This window comes from Paramormyrops kingsleyae, unplaced genomic scaffold (assembly GCF_048594095.1).
Source record: "Paramormyrops kingsleyae isolate MSU_618 unplaced genomic scaffold, PKINGS_0.4 ups31, whole genome shotgun sequence".
NCBI classification, from domain to species: Eukaryota; Metazoa; Chordata; class Actinopteri; order Osteoglossiformes; family Mormyridae; genus Paramormyrops; species Paramormyrops kingsleyae.
In genome coordinates, this window is record NW_027325969.1 from 936743 (window position 1) to 954802 (window position 18060).

An 18060-nucleotide genomic window follows, 5' to 3' on the forward strand; every position below is an offset into this window, starting at 1 on the left:
CTGTCAAAGGAAGACTGGGCCCGGCTTAGCGGCTGGCGTTAGGTGCCCGGTGGCGCGGCTGTGGTCTCCCTGGATCACGCGTGGACTCGCCGGGCGACACCTGCCAGAGGGGCTGGTGAGGGCTGAGCCGCGCCAGCTCCGTCGGCATCCCGCATGCCGGCGCCCGGCGGGGCGCAATTTGTGGGTATCGCTTCTCGGCCTTTTGGCTAAGATCAAGTGGATTTTACGCTCTTTTTATCGCTTTTAAAGGACTGCGTCGGGTTTTTTAGAGGAAGGCACGGTGACCCTAATGCGTGACCAGTAGGTGGCTTGACCGCCGCTGCCACGGGGCGACCCGTGCCTTCCTTTTAGCCTTTTATCCCTGCTTTTATTTTCGTTTTTTATTAGGCTGGGGATCCCGCAGTGGCTGGTGGCTTGTCCGCCGCCCTGCTGGGGGAACTGGTGTTTTTATTTCTTAGCTGTTTTTATAGTTTAGTGTTCCTCGGCTCATCCCGGATCGGCGGACGGCGGCCGGACCACGGCGGACGTCGGGACCACGGCGGCAGGAGGACTCTGCTCCAGGGACGACGTCGGTGGACCTTCCCGGATGGCGACGGCCGGCGGTGCTGCGAGGAAGCCCTTCAGCGGGCCGTGGCTGGTAGCAGGCGGTGGCCTGCGTAATACCGCCCGGTTCTGCTGGAGGGCCGAAGGGGAGGTGGGTACCTTCCCTGACCGCCTGGCCTTCATCCGGGAGGTGGCCTTCGGGGAGCTGGGCCTCCGCATGGAGGACATCCTCTGTGTGCAGCGGAATGGACCTCACCAGTTCTTCGAGGTCACCCTGTCCACCGACGAGAGCTACTCCAAGGCCCTGGAGCGGAGCAAGGAGAGGGCTCAGTACCCTCTCCTGGGTCAGTATACCATCGAGCCGCTGTGGTGGCCCGACAAGCGAGTGATAACTGTACATTGTTTTAATCCTCATATTACCGCCGAGGCCGTCCGCCAGTTCCTCAACAAGTATGTGGACCTTCTTCCTGGCCACAAGGATATTCGGGATGAGCTGGGGATCTGGACTGGACGACGCCAGTTCCAGGCCCGCCTGCGCCCGGACGCTAATGGCGCGGGCGGTTTTAGTCATCCCCCAGCCTATTTTAATCTACAGGGCAATAAGGCTTACTTGTTTTATTCCGGACAGCCTCCCTTCTGCCGACAGTGTCACAGCTTCGGACACACTCTGGAGGGATGCGCCAACCTGCGCTGCCGTAACTGCCTGGAGCCGGGGCACATGGCCAGGGACTGCAAGGGCCCCCGTCGCTGCATCCACTGCAACGGTGAGGACCATCTGGCTCGTTCCTGCCCTCAACGGAAAACGTCATACGCCGACGCTCTGTTAGGCAGCAGAGCTGTCGGCAAGGAGAGTGGTGGGGGAGCGCAAGCCCCCACGTCAGGGCAGGAACAGCCGGCGGCGGGGGCAGGAGGAGAAGCCCTGGCCGAGGTGGAGGAGGCCCCAGCGACAGCAACTGCAATGCAGGAGGGGTCTCCAGTCCTGGCTCCAGGTGTCAGCAGCAGGAGGAGAAAGAGCGGCGCATCCCCCCGGAGGAGGAAGAAGAGCAGAAGGGAGGCACAACCCGACGCATCCAGCCCTCCGGCTGCCACCTTGCCAGCAGTGGCGGCCGGGGACCAAGGCCGAGAGAGTCCCCCCTCCCCGACATTGGGGGCCCCCCATCTGGTGTGGGACTTGGGACAGTCCCCTGCGCCCCCCCAGGAGTACAGTAGTGTGCAGGACAAAGCAAATGAACAGGAGTACCTGGGGGGGCTGGAACTGGGGGGCCTTTTGGGTTTGACTGAGGAGGGGGGGCAGTAATGCGGTATTGTTTTTAATGGCTGGCTTTTATTATTTTAGTGTGTTGTTTGTAATTGTATTTTACCTTTTTAACATTTCATGGCCAATTTTAATATTGTCACCTTGAATGTCAGGGGTTTGAGGAACGTTTTAAAGCGCACATCTGTTTTTAATCAGCTGGCATCTTCTCCCTTCAGCATTTGTTTTCTGCAGGAAGTCCACCTCCGGGACCAGCGGGACGAGGCTCTCTTTTCACGACAATGGAAGAGGGGTAGATCCTACTGGAGCGTAGGTGGTGTCCACTCCTCAGGCGTCGGGATCCTTTTTGGCGACCGCGCCTTTGAAGAAGTAAGATCGTTTACCGTTCTTCAAGGTAGGGTTTTGGGGGTGGACGCCACATGGAGGGGACAGCGCCTCCGGGCCATATGTGTCTACGCTCCAGTGGAGGCCTCGTCCCGTATAACTCTCTTTGAAGAGTTGTCCCCGTTCTGTGTCACAGATCGACACTTGATTTTAGGAGGGGACTTTAACATCTCGTTGGAGGGTAGACAGGATGTCAGCTCTGGGCACTTTCGCCATTTTATTCGTTCCTTTAAACTTGTTGATGGTTTTAAGATATGCAACCCCAGCATGCCGGGCTTCACCTGGCACAATAGTCGCGGAGCCAGCAGTCGCATCGACTATATTTTAGCCTCACCCCCCGTTGTTTTTAAAAAGGTGTCCCTCTCCCCACAGTGGCCCACTGACCACTTGGCAGTGGAGGCCACTGTTTCCATAGACGCCCCTGAATATGGGGGTGGCTATTGGAAAATGAACCTGCAGATCCTGGAGGAGAGCGATTTTAGACACCTTTTTTTAGATCACTTCTCCGAGTGGCAGAAGGACAAGCCTACCTTCCCCTCCGTGGCCGAATGGTGGGAGAGTGTGAAGGATAGGATCCGAACCTTCTCCATGCAGTACAGCAAGCAGCGCAGGATGGAGAAGAAATTCTCCATTCTGCAGCTGGAGAGAAGGTTGCGGGATGAATACGCCGCTCACAACAGCGGGGGCACCATCGACCACGAGCGACTGCTGGATATAAAGGGTGAGCTGAGGCGCCTGCATGCACAGGCTGCCTCGGCCCAAATGCTCCGCGACAGAATGTTCTTTTTGGAAAACAATGAAAAGTGCAATACTCATTTTTTCCAGAGAGCCAGGGAAGCCCGGGAGGAGAAGACCTTCGACTCTCTCCGGGCCTTAAACGGCGATACGGTAACAACAACATCAGACATGCTGGAGGTTGCTAAATTGTTTTATCACAATCTTTTTAAGGTTAGGGACACGGACCCGGTTGCAGGGGAGCGGTTCCTAGACAACACCTCACCTTGCCTTCCCAGTGACATTCGTGACGGCTTAGAAGCCCCCATCACCTTGGCCGAGCTGACCGCAGTGCTTGGCAAGATGAACCGCCGCAAGGTACCGGGCCTTGATGGGCTCCCGGTGGAATTTTATTCCACTTTTTGGGATGTCCTCGGGCCGGAATTACTGCAGGTTGTAGAGGACGTTCAGCGCCGGGGTTTGCTCACTAGGAGCATGAGGTCAGGGGTTCTTTCTTTGTTGCACAAGAAGGGTGATCGTGCCGACCTTGGCAACTGGAGGCCCCTGACCATGCTTTGTGTAGACACAAAGCTCATCGCAAAGACCCTTACAGAACGCCTGAAGAAGGCCATGGCTCATCTGGTTCACAGCGATCAGACGTGTGGAGTACCGGGTCGATCGGCGACGTGGAACCTCCATCTCATCCGCGACGCCATCGCCTGGGTGGAGGACAGGAACCTCCCTCTCCTGCTGGTCAGCTTGGACCAGGAGAAAGCCTTCGACCGGGTAGATCACCGCTTCCTGTTTCAAGTATTGGGTAAGTTTGGCTTTGGACCCAATTACCTGGGGTGGTTACACACTTTGTATAACGAAGTTGGGAGCCATGTTGTTATCAATGGCTTCCTGAGTGACTTGGTGCCCCAGCTGAGTGGAGTGAGGCAGGGATGTCCCCTCTCCCCCCTCCTCTACGCGCTCTATATAGAGCCACTGGCGTGCGCCATTCGCGCCCACCCCGGGGTCGATGGCCTTCTTATCCCAGGAAGTCGGGGGAAAACTGTTAAACTGACCCAGTACGCAGACGACACCACCCTTTTCGTCTGCTCGGATCAGTCTCTCGGTCATGCCATGAGCCTTGTTCATGCGTTCGGTAGGGCCTCCGGCGCGACGCTCAACCTCAGTAAGTCGGTGGCCAAGTATTTCGGCAGCTGGAAGGCGAGGGAGGGCGTCGCAGGGGGTCTCACCCTCTGTGACGGACCTCTCAAAGTGTTGGGGGTCAACTTCCTTTCGGATGGTGCCGCCCGTTTGAACTGGGAGGAGCGGTTGGCGATCGCCAGGCGGAAGATCGGACTGTGGAAGTCCAGGTCCCTGTCCTTCCAAGGTAAGGTCTTAGCCTTAAAAGTGGATATTCTTCCCACCCTGCTCTACCTTGCACATGTGTACCCTTTGCCCCGCTTCATGCGCAGAGGCCTGACGAGAGACGTTTTCAACCTCGTCTGGGGGGGCAGGTACGAGTACGTGCGTAGGGAAGTGATGTATCTCGGAAAGGACAGTGGGGGGAGGGATGTTATTGACTTTCCTCTCAAGCTTGACTGCCTGTTCTTCTCGCAGCTCTGCGCGCGCCTGGCAGCTCCCCTCGAGCACCCCCATCAGCACTTTGTGCGTCTGTGGCTGGCTCTCCCCATGAGACGTCTGGTGGCGTCGTGGACCAACCTCGGCCCCAAGGCTGAGACCCTGCCGGCCCACTACAGCCACGCTGTCAAGTGGAGTAAGTCTTTTCCGGCAGGTGTCAAGACAGAGGCCTTGACCAAGCATAGAGCGCTTTACAGGGCTTTGCTTGGTCATAGGGATACTCGGGCCATGCTGGGCCTGGAGGAAGGCACATGGGCGAGAATCCAGCCTAAGGGTTTGGATCACAGGCTGCAGGACCTGAACTGGCAGTGCCTTCATGGTAAGCTGCCAGTCAGGGACGTCTTACATAGGCATAAGCTGACCAGACACCCCCGCTGCCCCAGGCCCGAGTGCAGTGAGGATGAGACCATCAGGCACGTGTTTTGGGACTGTGGGCATGCACAGAGAGTTTGGGGGTTGGTAGCGGGCCTGTGTGGACGTGTGGACCCGCAGCCCGGTCTGACCTACGACAAGGTGTTGAAGGGGTGGGACCCCAAGCTCCATAACCCCTTCGGCCCCTGGATGTGGCTGCTGGTCAGCATTACCAAGCGAGAGCTGTGGAATGCCAGGACCGCGCTCATCCGCAGAGGGGTTCATCTGGAGGCACAAGGGGTATTCCGTAAAATCCGGGCCGACTTGGGTTTCAGGATGGAGACTGACGTCATCCAGCGGGGCTATCACGAGGCCAAGGAGAGGTGGAAGGGCCTCTTTTGGCTTTAGCCCCGTTTCGTTTAGGTGGTGACGCTCCATTCTACAGGGTTGACGTGACGCACTTTTCTGAAGCACACAGGAGGTACTTCGGGTTTTAGGTGAGTGTGCTTTGTTGTTTTTGTGCGTGTGTTTTAATTAAAATGTTTTTAACTAACAGCATGTGCATAATCAATTAATCATGGTTTTGGTTGATCTTTTTTTAGCACTTATTTATTAATATTAATAATCATTGTATTTATTAACATCTAACATTTTACTTGTTGTGCTGTATATTAAGTGATTGACCATGTTTTATTCCCGAGGTGCTGATTTTAAGTGTTTGGAAATATGTATGACCCTGTCTCAACCTGACCCTGGCGTAGAGGTTGGAGGTCGGCGGGTGTGTTCCTCTTTTAATGGTTTTAGTTTTTAATAGGTGGCATTTATGGTGACATTTTATTTTTGTAAATGGCCATTTAATTGTAGTTGTGTTTTAATTGTTATTGTAACGTATTGGTGGTTTTATAGTTGTGTGTCTTTTTGCAGTTCTGGAGAGGTTTTGTTTAATGTTGTTTTAATAATGCTCTGTTTTGTATAGCATATATAAGTAGCACTGTGTGTTGAGAATGTTTTAGCCTTTTATAAAGTATTTATGGATATATATTTTTACTAATTTGTGAACCTAAAAGGCTGTTTTATTATGTTTTGATTACAGTGCTAATTGATGCTAATTGATGTATATATGCTTTGTGTATTGGTATGATTTTAATTGTTGTACAGAACTGTTTAATAAAGTATTGGAAAAAAAAAAAATCTGTTCTTATCAGTTTAATATCTGATACGTCCCCCATGGAGGGGACCACATATTAAACGGATTTTTGGAACAGGGAGCCGGAAGTGGGGCTTGCCCCGTCCGCTCCACGCATCGACCCGGTATTGCAGTGCTTCCGGGAATGGTGCACCTCTACTGCCCCCTGTTGTCGAAAGGCAGAACTGACTGACTGACTGACTGACTGACTGACTGACTGACTGACTGACTGACTGAGTGAGTGAGTGAGTGAGTAACTAATAGACTGAGTGCTGTGAGGGGGGGGGGCCCTGTCTGTGCGTGGCCCCCGTTTCCCGCCGTTTTTCTTTTTTTTTTTTTTTTTTTTTTTTTTTTTAAAGGAAGGTGACACACTGTTTGTGCGGTGGACAGCTGCGCTGAGGTAAGGCATGATGTCATCTTTGCCTTTTGAATTTCCCCTCATGTTTCTTAAAATGATTGCTGTCTTTTGAGAGGACAGGAGGACAGGGAGGAGTCGGGGCCCCGAGGACGGCGGCTGCGACGCCCCTGGGCATTCTACTCCGAGCGGGGGCGTCACGCAGGCCCGGCTAACGGCGACGGGCTTGGCGGCGGCCCCATATCGACTCGGGTCTCTCTTCATCCCGTATAAATCTTTCGCCTTTTACTAAAGATTTCCGTGGAGAGGGATAGCGATGAGTTCATGGTATTTTTGGAGGCTCTGCCCAAGCAGAGCTGCACTGCTGCTGTCAAAGGAAGACTGGGCCCGGCTTAGCGGCTGGCGTTAGGTGCCCGGTGGCGCGGCTGTGGTCTCCCTGGATCACGCGTGGACTCGCCGGGCGACACCTGCCAGAGGGGCTGGTGAGGGCTGAGCCGCGCCAGCTCCGTCGGCATCCCGCATGCCGGCGCCCGGCGGGGCGCAATTTGTGGGTATCGCTTCTCGGCCTTTTGGCTAAGATCAAGTGCTTCTTTTTGGAGGGATTTTTATTGTCAGGTTTTTAGTGGAGGCAACAGCGAACCTAAGGCGTGCCCAGCAGGTGGCTTGACCGCCGCTGCCACGGGGCTAGCTGTTGTCTCCTTTTAGCGCTTTTTTTTATTTTGGGTAGCCCTTGCAAGCCTAACGTGCAGGTTCGGGTGGCTTGACCGCCGTTCCCGCAGGGTGAGCTTGGGGTTTTATTTCCAGCTTTTTTTAGTTTAGGCACCCAGCTAGGACACGTCGACTCCCTGCCCGGCTCCCGAGGACTCTCTTCCCCACCATCGCCAGGATGTCCGGGAGCCCACACAGGACCGTCGTAGTCATCCGGCATACAGCAGCCTTCAAGTGGACCCACCAGGAGGAACCGGAGAGTTTCCCGGAGAGACTGGCCTTCATCCGGGAGGTGCTCTTCGGCCTCCTGGGACTCACTATGGAAGACATCATCTGTGTGCAGCGCAACCAGTCTTCAGCCTTCTTTTATGTGACTTGCACCACGGAAGAAGGCTACAAGAAGATGTTGGCTGCATGCAGCTGCTTGGAGAAAGAGCTTCGCCGGATGCACTACAACGTAGAGCCACTGTGGAAGCTGGATCGGAGAGTGATCACCGTCCACGTCCTGGACCCCTTCGTTCCAGCTGAAGCGGTGGCTGCCTTCCTGGGCAGGTTTGTCGACGTGGTCCCTGGGCACAGGGACGTGAGGGACCAGCTGGGTGTCTGGACTGGGCGCAGGCAGTTCCGGGTGTGCCTGCGCCCCGACGCTAGCTCCCCTGACGGGTATAGCCACCCACCTGCTCATTTTATGATAGGTCGTTGCAAGGGCTACCTTTTTTACTCCGGGCAACCCTCCTCCTGCCGCTTGTGCCACGGCCTGGGCCACACCGCGGACTCCTGTACCACCATGAAGTGCTGGAGATGCCTGGACGTCGGTCATCTGGCGAAGGACTGCAAGGGCCCCCTCCGGTGTAACCTGTGCAGAGGTGAGGACCATCTGGCTCGGAGCTGCCCTCAGCGCAAACCGTCCTGGGCCGATGCCGTTACCCGGGGCTCGGCTGTGGACGGGGCCCGACAGCAGGCACTGCCGGGCTGCGCTGAGATGCACGGGGGAGCCGAGAGGGGAGCTGAGAACACCGAGGATCAGCCCTTCGCCAGTGCCGATGGGGAGTCCACGGCCTCCAGCGCTTCTGTGGAGTCCCCAGGTAAGGGTCCATTGGCCGTGGCTGAAAAGCGCGCAACCTCTCCCTCCAGGTTTGTCCAAAGCAGGAGGAGGAAGAAGGCCCGGAGGAACGAGGACACTGCTTTAGGCCGAGAAGCGATTTCCCCTTTTGAACAGATGGACTTACTAAGTGTTTTGGTCTCCCCACTTGAGAGACGGTCTTATCCAGTGCAGCAGGACATGGCAAATGAACGTTCTTTTTTAGCCACTGTTGAGTCCGGGGGAGACCTTTGTTTTAATGGGGATATTTCTGAGGATGATAATGTTTTACCTTTTTAAAGATATTAGGATTTCTGCTATATTTATGGATTTAATACTGTTTTAATGTGTGTTGTAATGTTTTGAGTAGTTTCATATTTTAAGATTTGTATGTTATAAGGTGTCTTGTATTATTATGGTAGTAATATGTTTTTGTTAATTATAGTGTTGGATTAAGTTTGTGGGTATAAATGGGTTTTGATATGTGCTATTTTGATTAGTATTGATGTGAGTTTGTTTTAGTATGTGGAAAATGTTCGGTTTTTATAGTCTTATGTGTTGTTCTTAGATTGTAAGCAGAAATGTTGAATAAAGATGAATTAAAAAAAAAAAAAAAAATCTGTTCTTATCAGTTTAATATCTGATACGTCCCCCATGGAGGGGACCACATATTAAACGGATTTTTGGAACAGGGAGCCGGAAGTGGGGCTTGCCCCGTCCGCTCCACGCATCGACCCGGTATTGCAGTGCTTCCGGGAATGGTGCACCTCTACTGCCCCCTGTTGTCGAAAGGCAGAACTGACTGACTGACTGACTGACTGACTGACTGACTGACTGACTGACTGACTGACTGACTGAGTGAGTGAGTGAGTGAGTAACTAATAGACTGAGTGCTGTGAGGGGGGGGGGCCCTGTCTGTGCGTGGCCCCCGTTTCCCGCCGTTTTTCTTTTTTTTTTTTTTTTTTTTTTTTTTTTAAAGGAAGGTGACACACTGTTTGTGCGGTGGACAGCTGCGCTGAGGTAAGGCATGATGTCATCTTTGCCTTTTGAATTTCCCCTCATGTTTCTTAAAATGATTGCTGTCTTTTGAGAGGACAGGAGGACAGGGAGGAGTCGGGGCCCCGAGGACGGCGGCTGCGACGCCCCTGGGCATTCTACTCCGAGCGGGGGCGTCACGCAGGCCCGGCTAACGGCGACGGGCTTGGCGGCGGCCCCATATCGACTCGGGTCTCTCTTCATCCCGTATAAATCTTTCGCCTTTTACTAAAGATTTCCGTGGAGAGGGATAGCGATGAGTTCATGGTATTTTTGGAGGCTCTGCCCAAGCAGAGCTGCACTGCTGCTGTCAAAGGAAGACTGGGCCCGGCTTAGCGGCTGGCGTTAGGTGCCCGGTGGCGCGGCTGTGGTCTCCCTGGATCACGCGTGGACTCGCCGGGCGACACCTGCCAGAGGGGCTGGTGAGGGCTGAGCCGCGCCAGCTCCGTCGGCATCCCGCATGCCGGCGCCCGGCGGGGCGCAATTTGTGGGTATCGCTTCTCGGCCTTTTGGCTAAGATCAAGTGCTTCTTTTTGGAGGGATTTTTATTGTCAGGTTTTTAGTGGAGGCAACAGCGAACCTAAGGCGTGCCCAGCAGGTGGCTTGACCGCCGCTGCCACGGGGCTAGCTGTTGTCTCCTTTTAGCGCTTTTTTTTATTTTGGGTAGCCCTTGCAAGCCTAACGTGCAGGTTCGGGTGGCTTGACCGCCGTTCCCGCAGGGTGAGCTTGGGGTTTTATTTCCAGCTTTTTTTAGTTTAGGCACCCAGCTAGGACACGTCGACTCCCTGCCCGGCTCCCGAGGACTCTCTTCCCCACCATCGCCAGGATGTCCGGGAGCCCACACAGGACCGTCGTAGTCATCCGGCATACAGCAGCCTTCAAGTGGACCCACCAGGAGGAACCGGAGAGTTTCCCGGAGAGACTGGCCTTCATCCGGGAGGTGCTCTTCGGCCTCCTGGGACTCACTATGGAAGACATCATCTGTGTGCAGCGCAACCAGTCTTCAGCCTTCTTTTATGTGACTTGCACCACGGAAGAAGGCTACAAGAAGATGTTGGCTGCATGCAGCTGCTTGGAGAAAGAGCTTCGCCGGATGCACTACAACGTAGAGCCACTGTGGAAGCTGGATCGGAGAGTGATCACCGTCCACGTCCTGGACCCCTTCGTTCCAGCTGAAGCGGTGGCTGCCTTCCTGGGCAGGTTTGTCGACGTGGTCCCTGGGCACAGGGACGTGAGGGACCAGCTGGGTGTCTGGACTGGGCGCAGGCAGTTCCGGGTGTGCCTGCGCCCCGACGCTAGCTCCCCTGACGGGTATAGCCACCCACCTGCTCATTTTATGATAGGTCGTTGCAAGGGCTACCTTTTTTACTCCGGGCAACCCTCCTCCTGCCGCTTGTGCCACGGCCTGGGCCACACCGCGGACTCCTGTACCACCATGAAGTGCTGGAGATGCCTGGACGTCGGTCATCTGGCGAAGGACTGCAAGGGCCCCCTCCGGTGTAACCTGTGCAGAGGTGAGGACCATCTGGCTCGGAGCTGCCCTCAGCGCAAACCGTCCTGGGCCGATGCCGTTACCCGGGGCTCGGCTGTGGACGGGGCCCGACAGCAGGCACTGCCGGGCTGCGCTGAGATGCACGGGGGAGCCGAGAGGGGAGCTGAGAACACCGAGGATCAGCCCTTCGCCAGTGCCGATGGGGAGTCCACGGCCTCCAGCGCTTCTGTGGAGTCCCCAGGTAAGGGTCCATTGGCCGTGGCTGAAAAGCGCGCAACCTCTCCCTCCAGGTTTGTCCAAAGCAGGAGGAGGAAGAAGGCCCGGAGGAACGAGGACACTGCTTTAGGCCGAGAAGCGATTTCCCCTTTTGAACAGATGGACTTACTAAGTGTTTTGGTCTCCCCACTTGAGAGACGGTCTTATCCAGTGCAGCAGGACATGGCAAATGAACGTTCTTTTTTAGCCACTGTTGAGTCCGGGGGAGACCTTTGTTTTAATGGGGATATTTCTGAGGATGATAATGTTTTACCTTTTTAAAGATATTAGGATTTCTGCTATATTTATGGATTTAATACTGTTTTAATGTGTGTTGTAATGTTTTGAGTAGTTTCATATTTTAAGATTTGTATGTTATAAGGTGTCTTGTATTATTATGGTAGTAATATGTTTTTGTTAATTATAGTGTTGGATTAAGTTTGTGGGTATAAATGGGTTTTGATATGTGCTATTTTGATTAGTATTGATGTGAGTTTGTTTTAGTATGTGGAAAATGTTCGGTTTTTATAGTCTTATGTGTTGTTCTTAGATTGTAAGCAGAAATGTTGAATAAAGATGAATTAAAAAAAAAAAAAAAAATCTGTTCTTATCAGTTTAATATCTGATACGTCCCCCATGGAGGGGACCACATATTAAACGGATTTTTGGAACAGGGAGCCGGAAGTGGGGCTTGCCCCGTCCGCTCCACGCATCGACCCGGTATTGCAGTGCTTCCGGGAATGGTGCACCTCTACTGCCCCCTGTTGTCGAAAGGCAGAACTGACTGACTGACTGACTGACTGACTGACTGACTGACTGACTGACTGACTGACTGACTGACTGACTGACTGACTGAGTGAGTGAGTGAGTGAGTAACTAATAGACTGAGTGCTGTGAGGGGGGGGGGCCCTGTCTGTGCGTGGCCCCCGTTTCCCGCCGTTTTTCTTTTTTTTTTTTTTTTTTTTTTTTTTTTAAAGGAAGGTGACACACTGTTTGTGCGGTGGACAGCTGCGCTGAGGTAAGGCATGATGTCATCTTTGCCTTTTGAATTTCCCCTCATGTTTCTTAAAATGATTGCTGTCTTTTGAGAGGACAGGAGGACAGGGAGGAGTCGGGGCCCCGAGGACGGCGGCTGCGACGCCCCTGGGCATTCTACTCCGAGCGGGGGCGTCACGCAGGCCCGGCTAACGGCGACGGGCTTGGCGGCGGCCCCATATCGACTCGGGTCTCTCTTCATCCCGTATAAATCTTTCGCCTTTTACTAAAGATTTCCGTGGAGAGGGATAGCGATGAGTTCATGGTATTTTTGGAGGCTCTGCCCAAGCAGAGCTGCACTGCTGCTGTCAAAGGAAGACTGGGCCCGGCTTAGCGGCTGGCGTTAGGTGCCCGGTGGCGCGGCTGTGGTCTCCCTGGATCACGCGTGGACTCGCCGGGCGACACCTGCCAGAGGGGCTGGTGAGGGCTGAGCCGCGCCAGCTCCGTCGGCATCCCGCATGCCGGCGCCCGGCGGGGCGCAATTTGTGGGTATCGCTTCTCGGCCTTTTGGCTAAGATCAAGTGGATTTTACGCTCTTTTTATCGCTTTTATTGGATTGCGTCGGGTTTTTTAGAGGAAGGCACGGCAAACCTAATGCGTGTCCAGTAGGTGGCTTGACCGCCGCTGCCACGGGGCGACCCGTGCCTTCCTTTTAGCCTTTTATCCCTGCTTTTATTTTCGTTTTTATTAGGCTGGGGATCCCGCAGTGGCTGGTGGCTTGTCCGCCGCCCTGCCGGGGGAACTGGTGTTTTTATTTCTTAGTTGTTTTTAATAGTTTAGCATTCCTCGGCTCATCCCGGATTGGCGGACGGCAGCAGGACCACGGCGGACGTCGGGACCACGGCGGCAGGAGGACTCTGCTCCAGGAACGACGTCGGTGGACCATCCCGGATGTCGATGGCCGGCGGAGCTACGAGGAAGCCCTTCAGCGGGCCGTGGTTGGTAGCAGGCGGTGGCCTGCGTAATACCACCCGGTTCTGCTGGAGGGCCGAAGGGGAGGTAGGCACCTTCCCCGACCGCCTGGCCTTCATCCGGGAGGTGGCCTTCGGGGAGCTGGGCCTCCGCATGGAGGACATCCTCTGTGTTCAGCGGAATGGGCCCTTCCAGTTCTTCGAGGTCACCCTGTCCACCGACGAGAGCTACACCAAGGTCCTGGAGCGGAGCAAGGAGAGGGCCCAGTACCCTCTCCTGGGAAGGTATACTATCGAGCCGCTGTGGTGGCCCGACAAGCGGGTAATTACTGTGCATTGCTTTAACCCGCATGTGACCGCCGAGGCCGTCCGCCAGTTCCTCAATAAGTATGTGGACCTCCTTCCTGGCCACAAGGACATCCGGGATGAGCTGGGGATCTGGACTGGTCGACGCCAGTTCCAGGCCCGCCTGCGCCCGGACGCTAATGGGGCGGGCGGTTTTAGCCATCCCCCAGCCTATTTTAATCTGCAGGGCAATAAGGCATACTTGTTTTACTCTGGACAGCCTCCCTTCTGCCGACAGTGCCACAGCTTTGGACACACTCTGGAGGGATGCGCCAACCTGCGCTGCCGTAACTGCCTGGAGTCGGGGCACATGGCCAGGGACTGCAAGGGCCCCCGTCGCTGCATCTATTGCAACGGCGAGGACCATCTGGCTCGTTCCTGCCCGAAGAAGAAAACGACGTATGCTGACGCTCTGTCAGGCAATGGAGCCGTCGGCAAGGAGAGTGGTGGGGGAGCGCAAGCCCCCACGTCAGGGCAGGAACAGCCGGCGACGGGGGCAGGAGGAGAAGCCCTGGCCGAGGTGGAGGAGGCCCCAGCGACAGCAACTGCAATGCAGGAGGGGTCTCCAGTCCTGGCTCCAGGTGTCAGCAGCAGGAGGAGAAAGAGCGGCGCATCCCCCCGGAGGAGGAAGAAGAGCAGAAGGGAGGCACAACCCGACGCATCCAGCCCTCCGGCTGCCACCTTGCCAGCAGTGGCGGCCGGGGACCAAGGCCGAGAGAGTCCCCCCTCCCCGACATTGGGGGCCCCCCATCTGGTGTGGGACTTGGGACAGTCCCCTGCGCCCCCCCAGGAGTACAGTAGTGTGCAGGACAAAGCAAATGAACAGGAGTACCTGGGGGGGCTGGAACTGGGGGGCCTTTTGGGTTTGACTGAGGAGGGGGGGCAGTAATGCGGTATTGTTTTTAATGGCTGGCTTTTATTATTTTAGTGTGTTGTTTGTAATTGTATTTTACCTTTTTAACATTTCATGGCCAATTTTAATATTGTCACCTTGAATGTCAGGGGTTTGAGGAACGTTTTAAAGCGCACATCTGTTTTTAATCAGCTGGCATCTTCTCCCTTCAGCATTTGTTTTCTGCAGGAAGTCCACCTCCGGGACCAGCGGGACGAGGCTCTCTTTTCACGACAATGGAAGAGGGGTAGATCCTACTGGAGCGTAGGTGGTGTCCACTCCTCAGGCGTCGGGATCCTTTTTGGCGACCGCGCCTTTGAAGAAGTAAGATCGTTTACCGTTCTTCAAGGTAGGGTTTTGGGGGTGGACGCCACATGGAGGGGACAGCGCCTCCGGGCCATATGTGTCTACGCTCCAGTGGAGGCCTCGTCCCGTATAACTCTCTTTGAAGAGTTGTCCCCGTTCTGTGTCACAGATCGACACTTGATTTTAGGAGGGGACTTTAACATCTCGTTGGAGGGTAGACAGGATGTCAGCTCTGGGCACTTTCGCCATTTTATTCGTTCCTTTAAACTTGTTGATGGTTTTAAGATATGCAACCCCAGCATGCCGGGCTTCACCTGGCACAATAGTCGCGGAGCCAGCAGTCGCATCGACTATATTTTAGCCTCACCCCCCGTTGTTTTTAAAAAGGTGTCCCTCTCCCCACAGTGGCCCACTGACCACTTGGCAGTGGAGGCCACTGTTTCCATAGACGCCCCTGAATATGGGGGTGGCTATTGGAAAATGAACCTGCAGATCCTGGAGGAGAGCGATTTTAGACACCTTTTTTTAGATCACTTCTCCGAGTGGCAGAAGGACAAGCCTACCTTCCCCTCCGTGGCCGAATGGTGGGAGAGTGTGAAGGATAGGATCCGAACCTTCTCCATGCAGTACAGCAAGCAGCGCAGGATGGAGAAGAAATTCTCCATTCTGCAGCTGGAGAGAAGGTTGCGGGATGAATACGCCGCTCACAACAGCGGGGGCACCATCGACCACGAGCGACTGCTGGATATAAAGGGTGAGCTGAGGCGCCTGCATGCACAGGCTGCCTCGGCCCAAATGCTCCGCGACAGAATGTTCTTTTTGGAAAACAATGAAAAGTGCAATACTCATTTTTTCCAGAGAGCCAGGGAAGCCCGGGAGGAGAAGACCTTCGACTCTCTCCGGGCCTTAAACGGCGATACGGTAACAACAACATCAGACATGCTGGAGGTTGCTAAATTGTTTTATCACAATCTTTTTAAGGTTAGGGACACGGACCCGGTTGCAGGGGAGCGGTTCCTAGACAACACCTCACCTTGCCTTCCCAGTGACATTCGTGACGGCTTAGAAGCCCCCATCACCTTGGCCGAGCTGACCGCAGTGCTTGGCAAGATGAACCGCCGCAAGGTACCGGGCCTTGATGGGCTCCCGGTGGAATTTTATTCCACTTTTTGGGATGTCCTCGGGCCGGAATTACTGCAGGTTGTAGAGGACGTTCAGCGCCGGGGTTTGCTCACTAGGAGCATGAGGTCAGGGGTTCTTTCTTTGTTGCACAAGAAGGGTGATCGTGCCGACCTTGGCAACTGGAGGCCCCTGACCATGCTTTGTGTAGACACAAAGCTCATCGCAAAGACCCTTACAGAACGCCTGAAGAAGGCCATGGCTCATCTGGTTCACAGCGATCAGACGTGTGGAGTACCGGGTCGATCGGCGACGTGGAACCTCCATCTCATCCGCGACGCCATCGCCTGGGTGGAGGACAGGAACCTCCCTCTCCTGCTGGTCAGCTTGGACCAGGAGAAAGCCTTCGACCGGGTAGATCACCGCTTCCTGTTTCAAGTATTGGGTAAGTTTGGCTTTGGACCCAATTACCTGGGGTGGTTACACACTTTGTATAACGAAGTTGGGAGCCATGTTGTTATCAATGGCTTCCTGAGTGACTTGGTGCCCCAGCTGAGTGGAGTGAGGCAGGGATGTCCCCTCTCCCCCCTCCTCTACGCGCTCTATATAGAGCCACTGGCGTGCGCCATTCGCGCCCACCCCGGGGTCGATGGCCTTCTTATCCCAGGAAGTCGGGGGAAAACTGTTAAACTGACCCAGTACGCAGACGACACCACCCTTTTCGTCTGCTCGGATCAGTCTCTCGGTCATGCCATGAGCCTTGTTCATGCGTTCGGTAGGGCCTCCGGCGCGACGCTCAACCTCAGTAAGTCGGTGGCCAAGTATTTCGGCAGCTGGAAGGCGAGGGAGGGCGTCGCAGGGGGTCTCACCCTCTGTGACGGACCTCTCAAAGTGTTGGGGGTCAACTTCCTTTCGGATGGTGCCGCCCGTTTGAACTGGGAGGAGCGGTTGGCGATCGCCAGGCGGAAGATCGGACTGTGGAAGTCCAGGTCCCTGTCCTTCCAAGGTAAGGTCTTAGCCTTAAAAGTGGATATTCTTCCCACCCTGCTCTACCTTGCACATGTGTACCCTTTGCCCCGCTTCATGCGCAGAGGCCTGACGAGAGACGTTTTCAACCTCGTCTGGGGGGGCAGGTACGAGTACGTGCGTAGGGAAGTGATGTATCTCGGAAAGGACAGTGGGGGGAGGGATGTTATTGACTTTCCTCTCAAGCTTGACTGCCTGTTCTTCTCGCAGCTCTGCGCGCGCCTGGCAGCTCCCCTCGAGCACCCCCATCAGCACTTTGTGCGTCTGTGGCTGGCTCTCCCCATGAGACGTCTGGTGGCGTCGTGGACCAACCTCGGCCCCAAGGCTGAGACCCTGCCGGCCCACTACAGCCACGCTGTCAAGTGGAGTAAGTCTTTTCCGGCAGGTGTCAAGACAGAGGCCTTGACCAAGCATAGAGCGCTTTACAGGGCTTTGCTTGGTCATAGGGATACTCGGGCCATGCTGGGCCTGGAGGAAGGCACATGGGCGAGAATCCAGCCTAAGGGTTTGGATCACAGGCTGCAGGACCTGAACTGGCAGTGCCTTCATGGTAAGCTGCCAGTCAGGGACGTCTTACATAGGCATAAGCTGACCAGACACCCCCGCTGCCCCAGGCCCGAGTGCAGTGAGGATGAGACCATCAGGCACGTGTTTTGGGACTGTGGGCATGCACAGAGAGTTTGGGGGTTGGTAGCGGGCCTGTGTGGACGTGTGGACCCGCAGCCCGGTCTGACCTACGACAAGGTGTTGAAGGGGTGGGACCCCAAGCTCCATAACCCCTTCGGCCCCTGGATGTGGCTGCTGGTCAGCATTACCAAGCGAGAGCTGTGGAATGCCAGGACCGCGCTCATCCGCAGAGGGGTTCATCTGGAGGCACAAGGGGTATTCCGTAAAATCCGGGCCGACTTGGGTTTCAGGATGGAGACTGACGTCATCCAGCGGGGCTATCACGAGGCCAAGGAGAGGTGGAAGGGCCTCTTTTGGCTTTAGCCCCGTTTCGTTTAGGTGGTGACGCTCCATTCTACAGGGTTGACGTGACGCACTTTTCTGAAGCACACAGGAGGTACTTCGGGTTTTAGGTGAGTGTGCTTTGTTGTTTTTGTGCGTGTGTTTTAATTAAAATGTTTTTAACTAACAGCATGTGCATAATCAATTAATCATGGTTTTGGTTGATCTTTTTTTAGCACTTATTTATTAATATTAATAATCATTGTATTTATTAACATCTAACATTTTACTTGTTGTGCTGTATATTAAGTGATTGACCATGTTTTATTCCCGAGGTGCTGATTTTAAGTGTTTGGAAATATGTATGACCCTGTCTCAACCTGACCCTGGCGTAGAGGTTGGAGGTCGGCGGGTGTGTTCCTCTTTTAATGGTTTTAGTTTTTAATAGGTGGCATTTATGGTGACATTTTATTTTTGTAAATGGCCATTT

At 54.6% G+C, this 18060-nt stretch overlaps 4 non-coding genes and 2 pseudogenes across 4 annotated transcripts; all 6 read left to right on the top strand.

Annotated features, from left to right (window-relative positions):
- Window positions 1–6032: 6032 nt before the first annotated feature.
- LOC140584136 (U2 spliceosomal RNA) lies at window positions 6033–6221 on the top strand. The gene has a single exon (XR_011986166.1). It is a non-coding gene; the product is annotated as a U2 spliceosomal RNA (small nuclear RNA).
- A 440-nt stretch (window positions 6222–6661) lies between these two features.
- Window positions 6662–6775, top strand: LOC140584935 (U5 spliceosomal RNA). Its single transcript, XR_011986897.1, has one exon. It is a non-coding gene; the product is annotated as a U5 spliceosomal RNA (small nuclear RNA).
- Window positions 6776–8800: 2025 nt separating this feature from the next.
- LOC140584203 (U2 spliceosomal RNA) lies at window positions 8801–8978 on the top strand (annotated as a pseudogene).
- Window positions 8979–9425: 447 nt separating this feature from the next.
- On the top strand, window positions 9426–9539 carry LOC140584936 (U5 spliceosomal RNA). The gene has a single exon (XR_011986898.1). It is a non-coding gene; the product is annotated as a U5 spliceosomal RNA (small nuclear RNA).
- Window positions 9540–11564: 2025 nt separating this feature from the next.
- Window positions 11565–11742, top strand: LOC140584204 (U2 spliceosomal RNA; annotated as a pseudogene).
- Window positions 11743–12205: 463 nt separating this feature from the next.
- LOC140584937 (U5 spliceosomal RNA) lies at window positions 12206–12319 on the top strand. The gene has a single exon (XR_011986899.1). It is a non-coding gene; the product is annotated as a U5 spliceosomal RNA (small nuclear RNA).
- Window positions 12320–18060: the final 5741 nt, after the last annotated feature.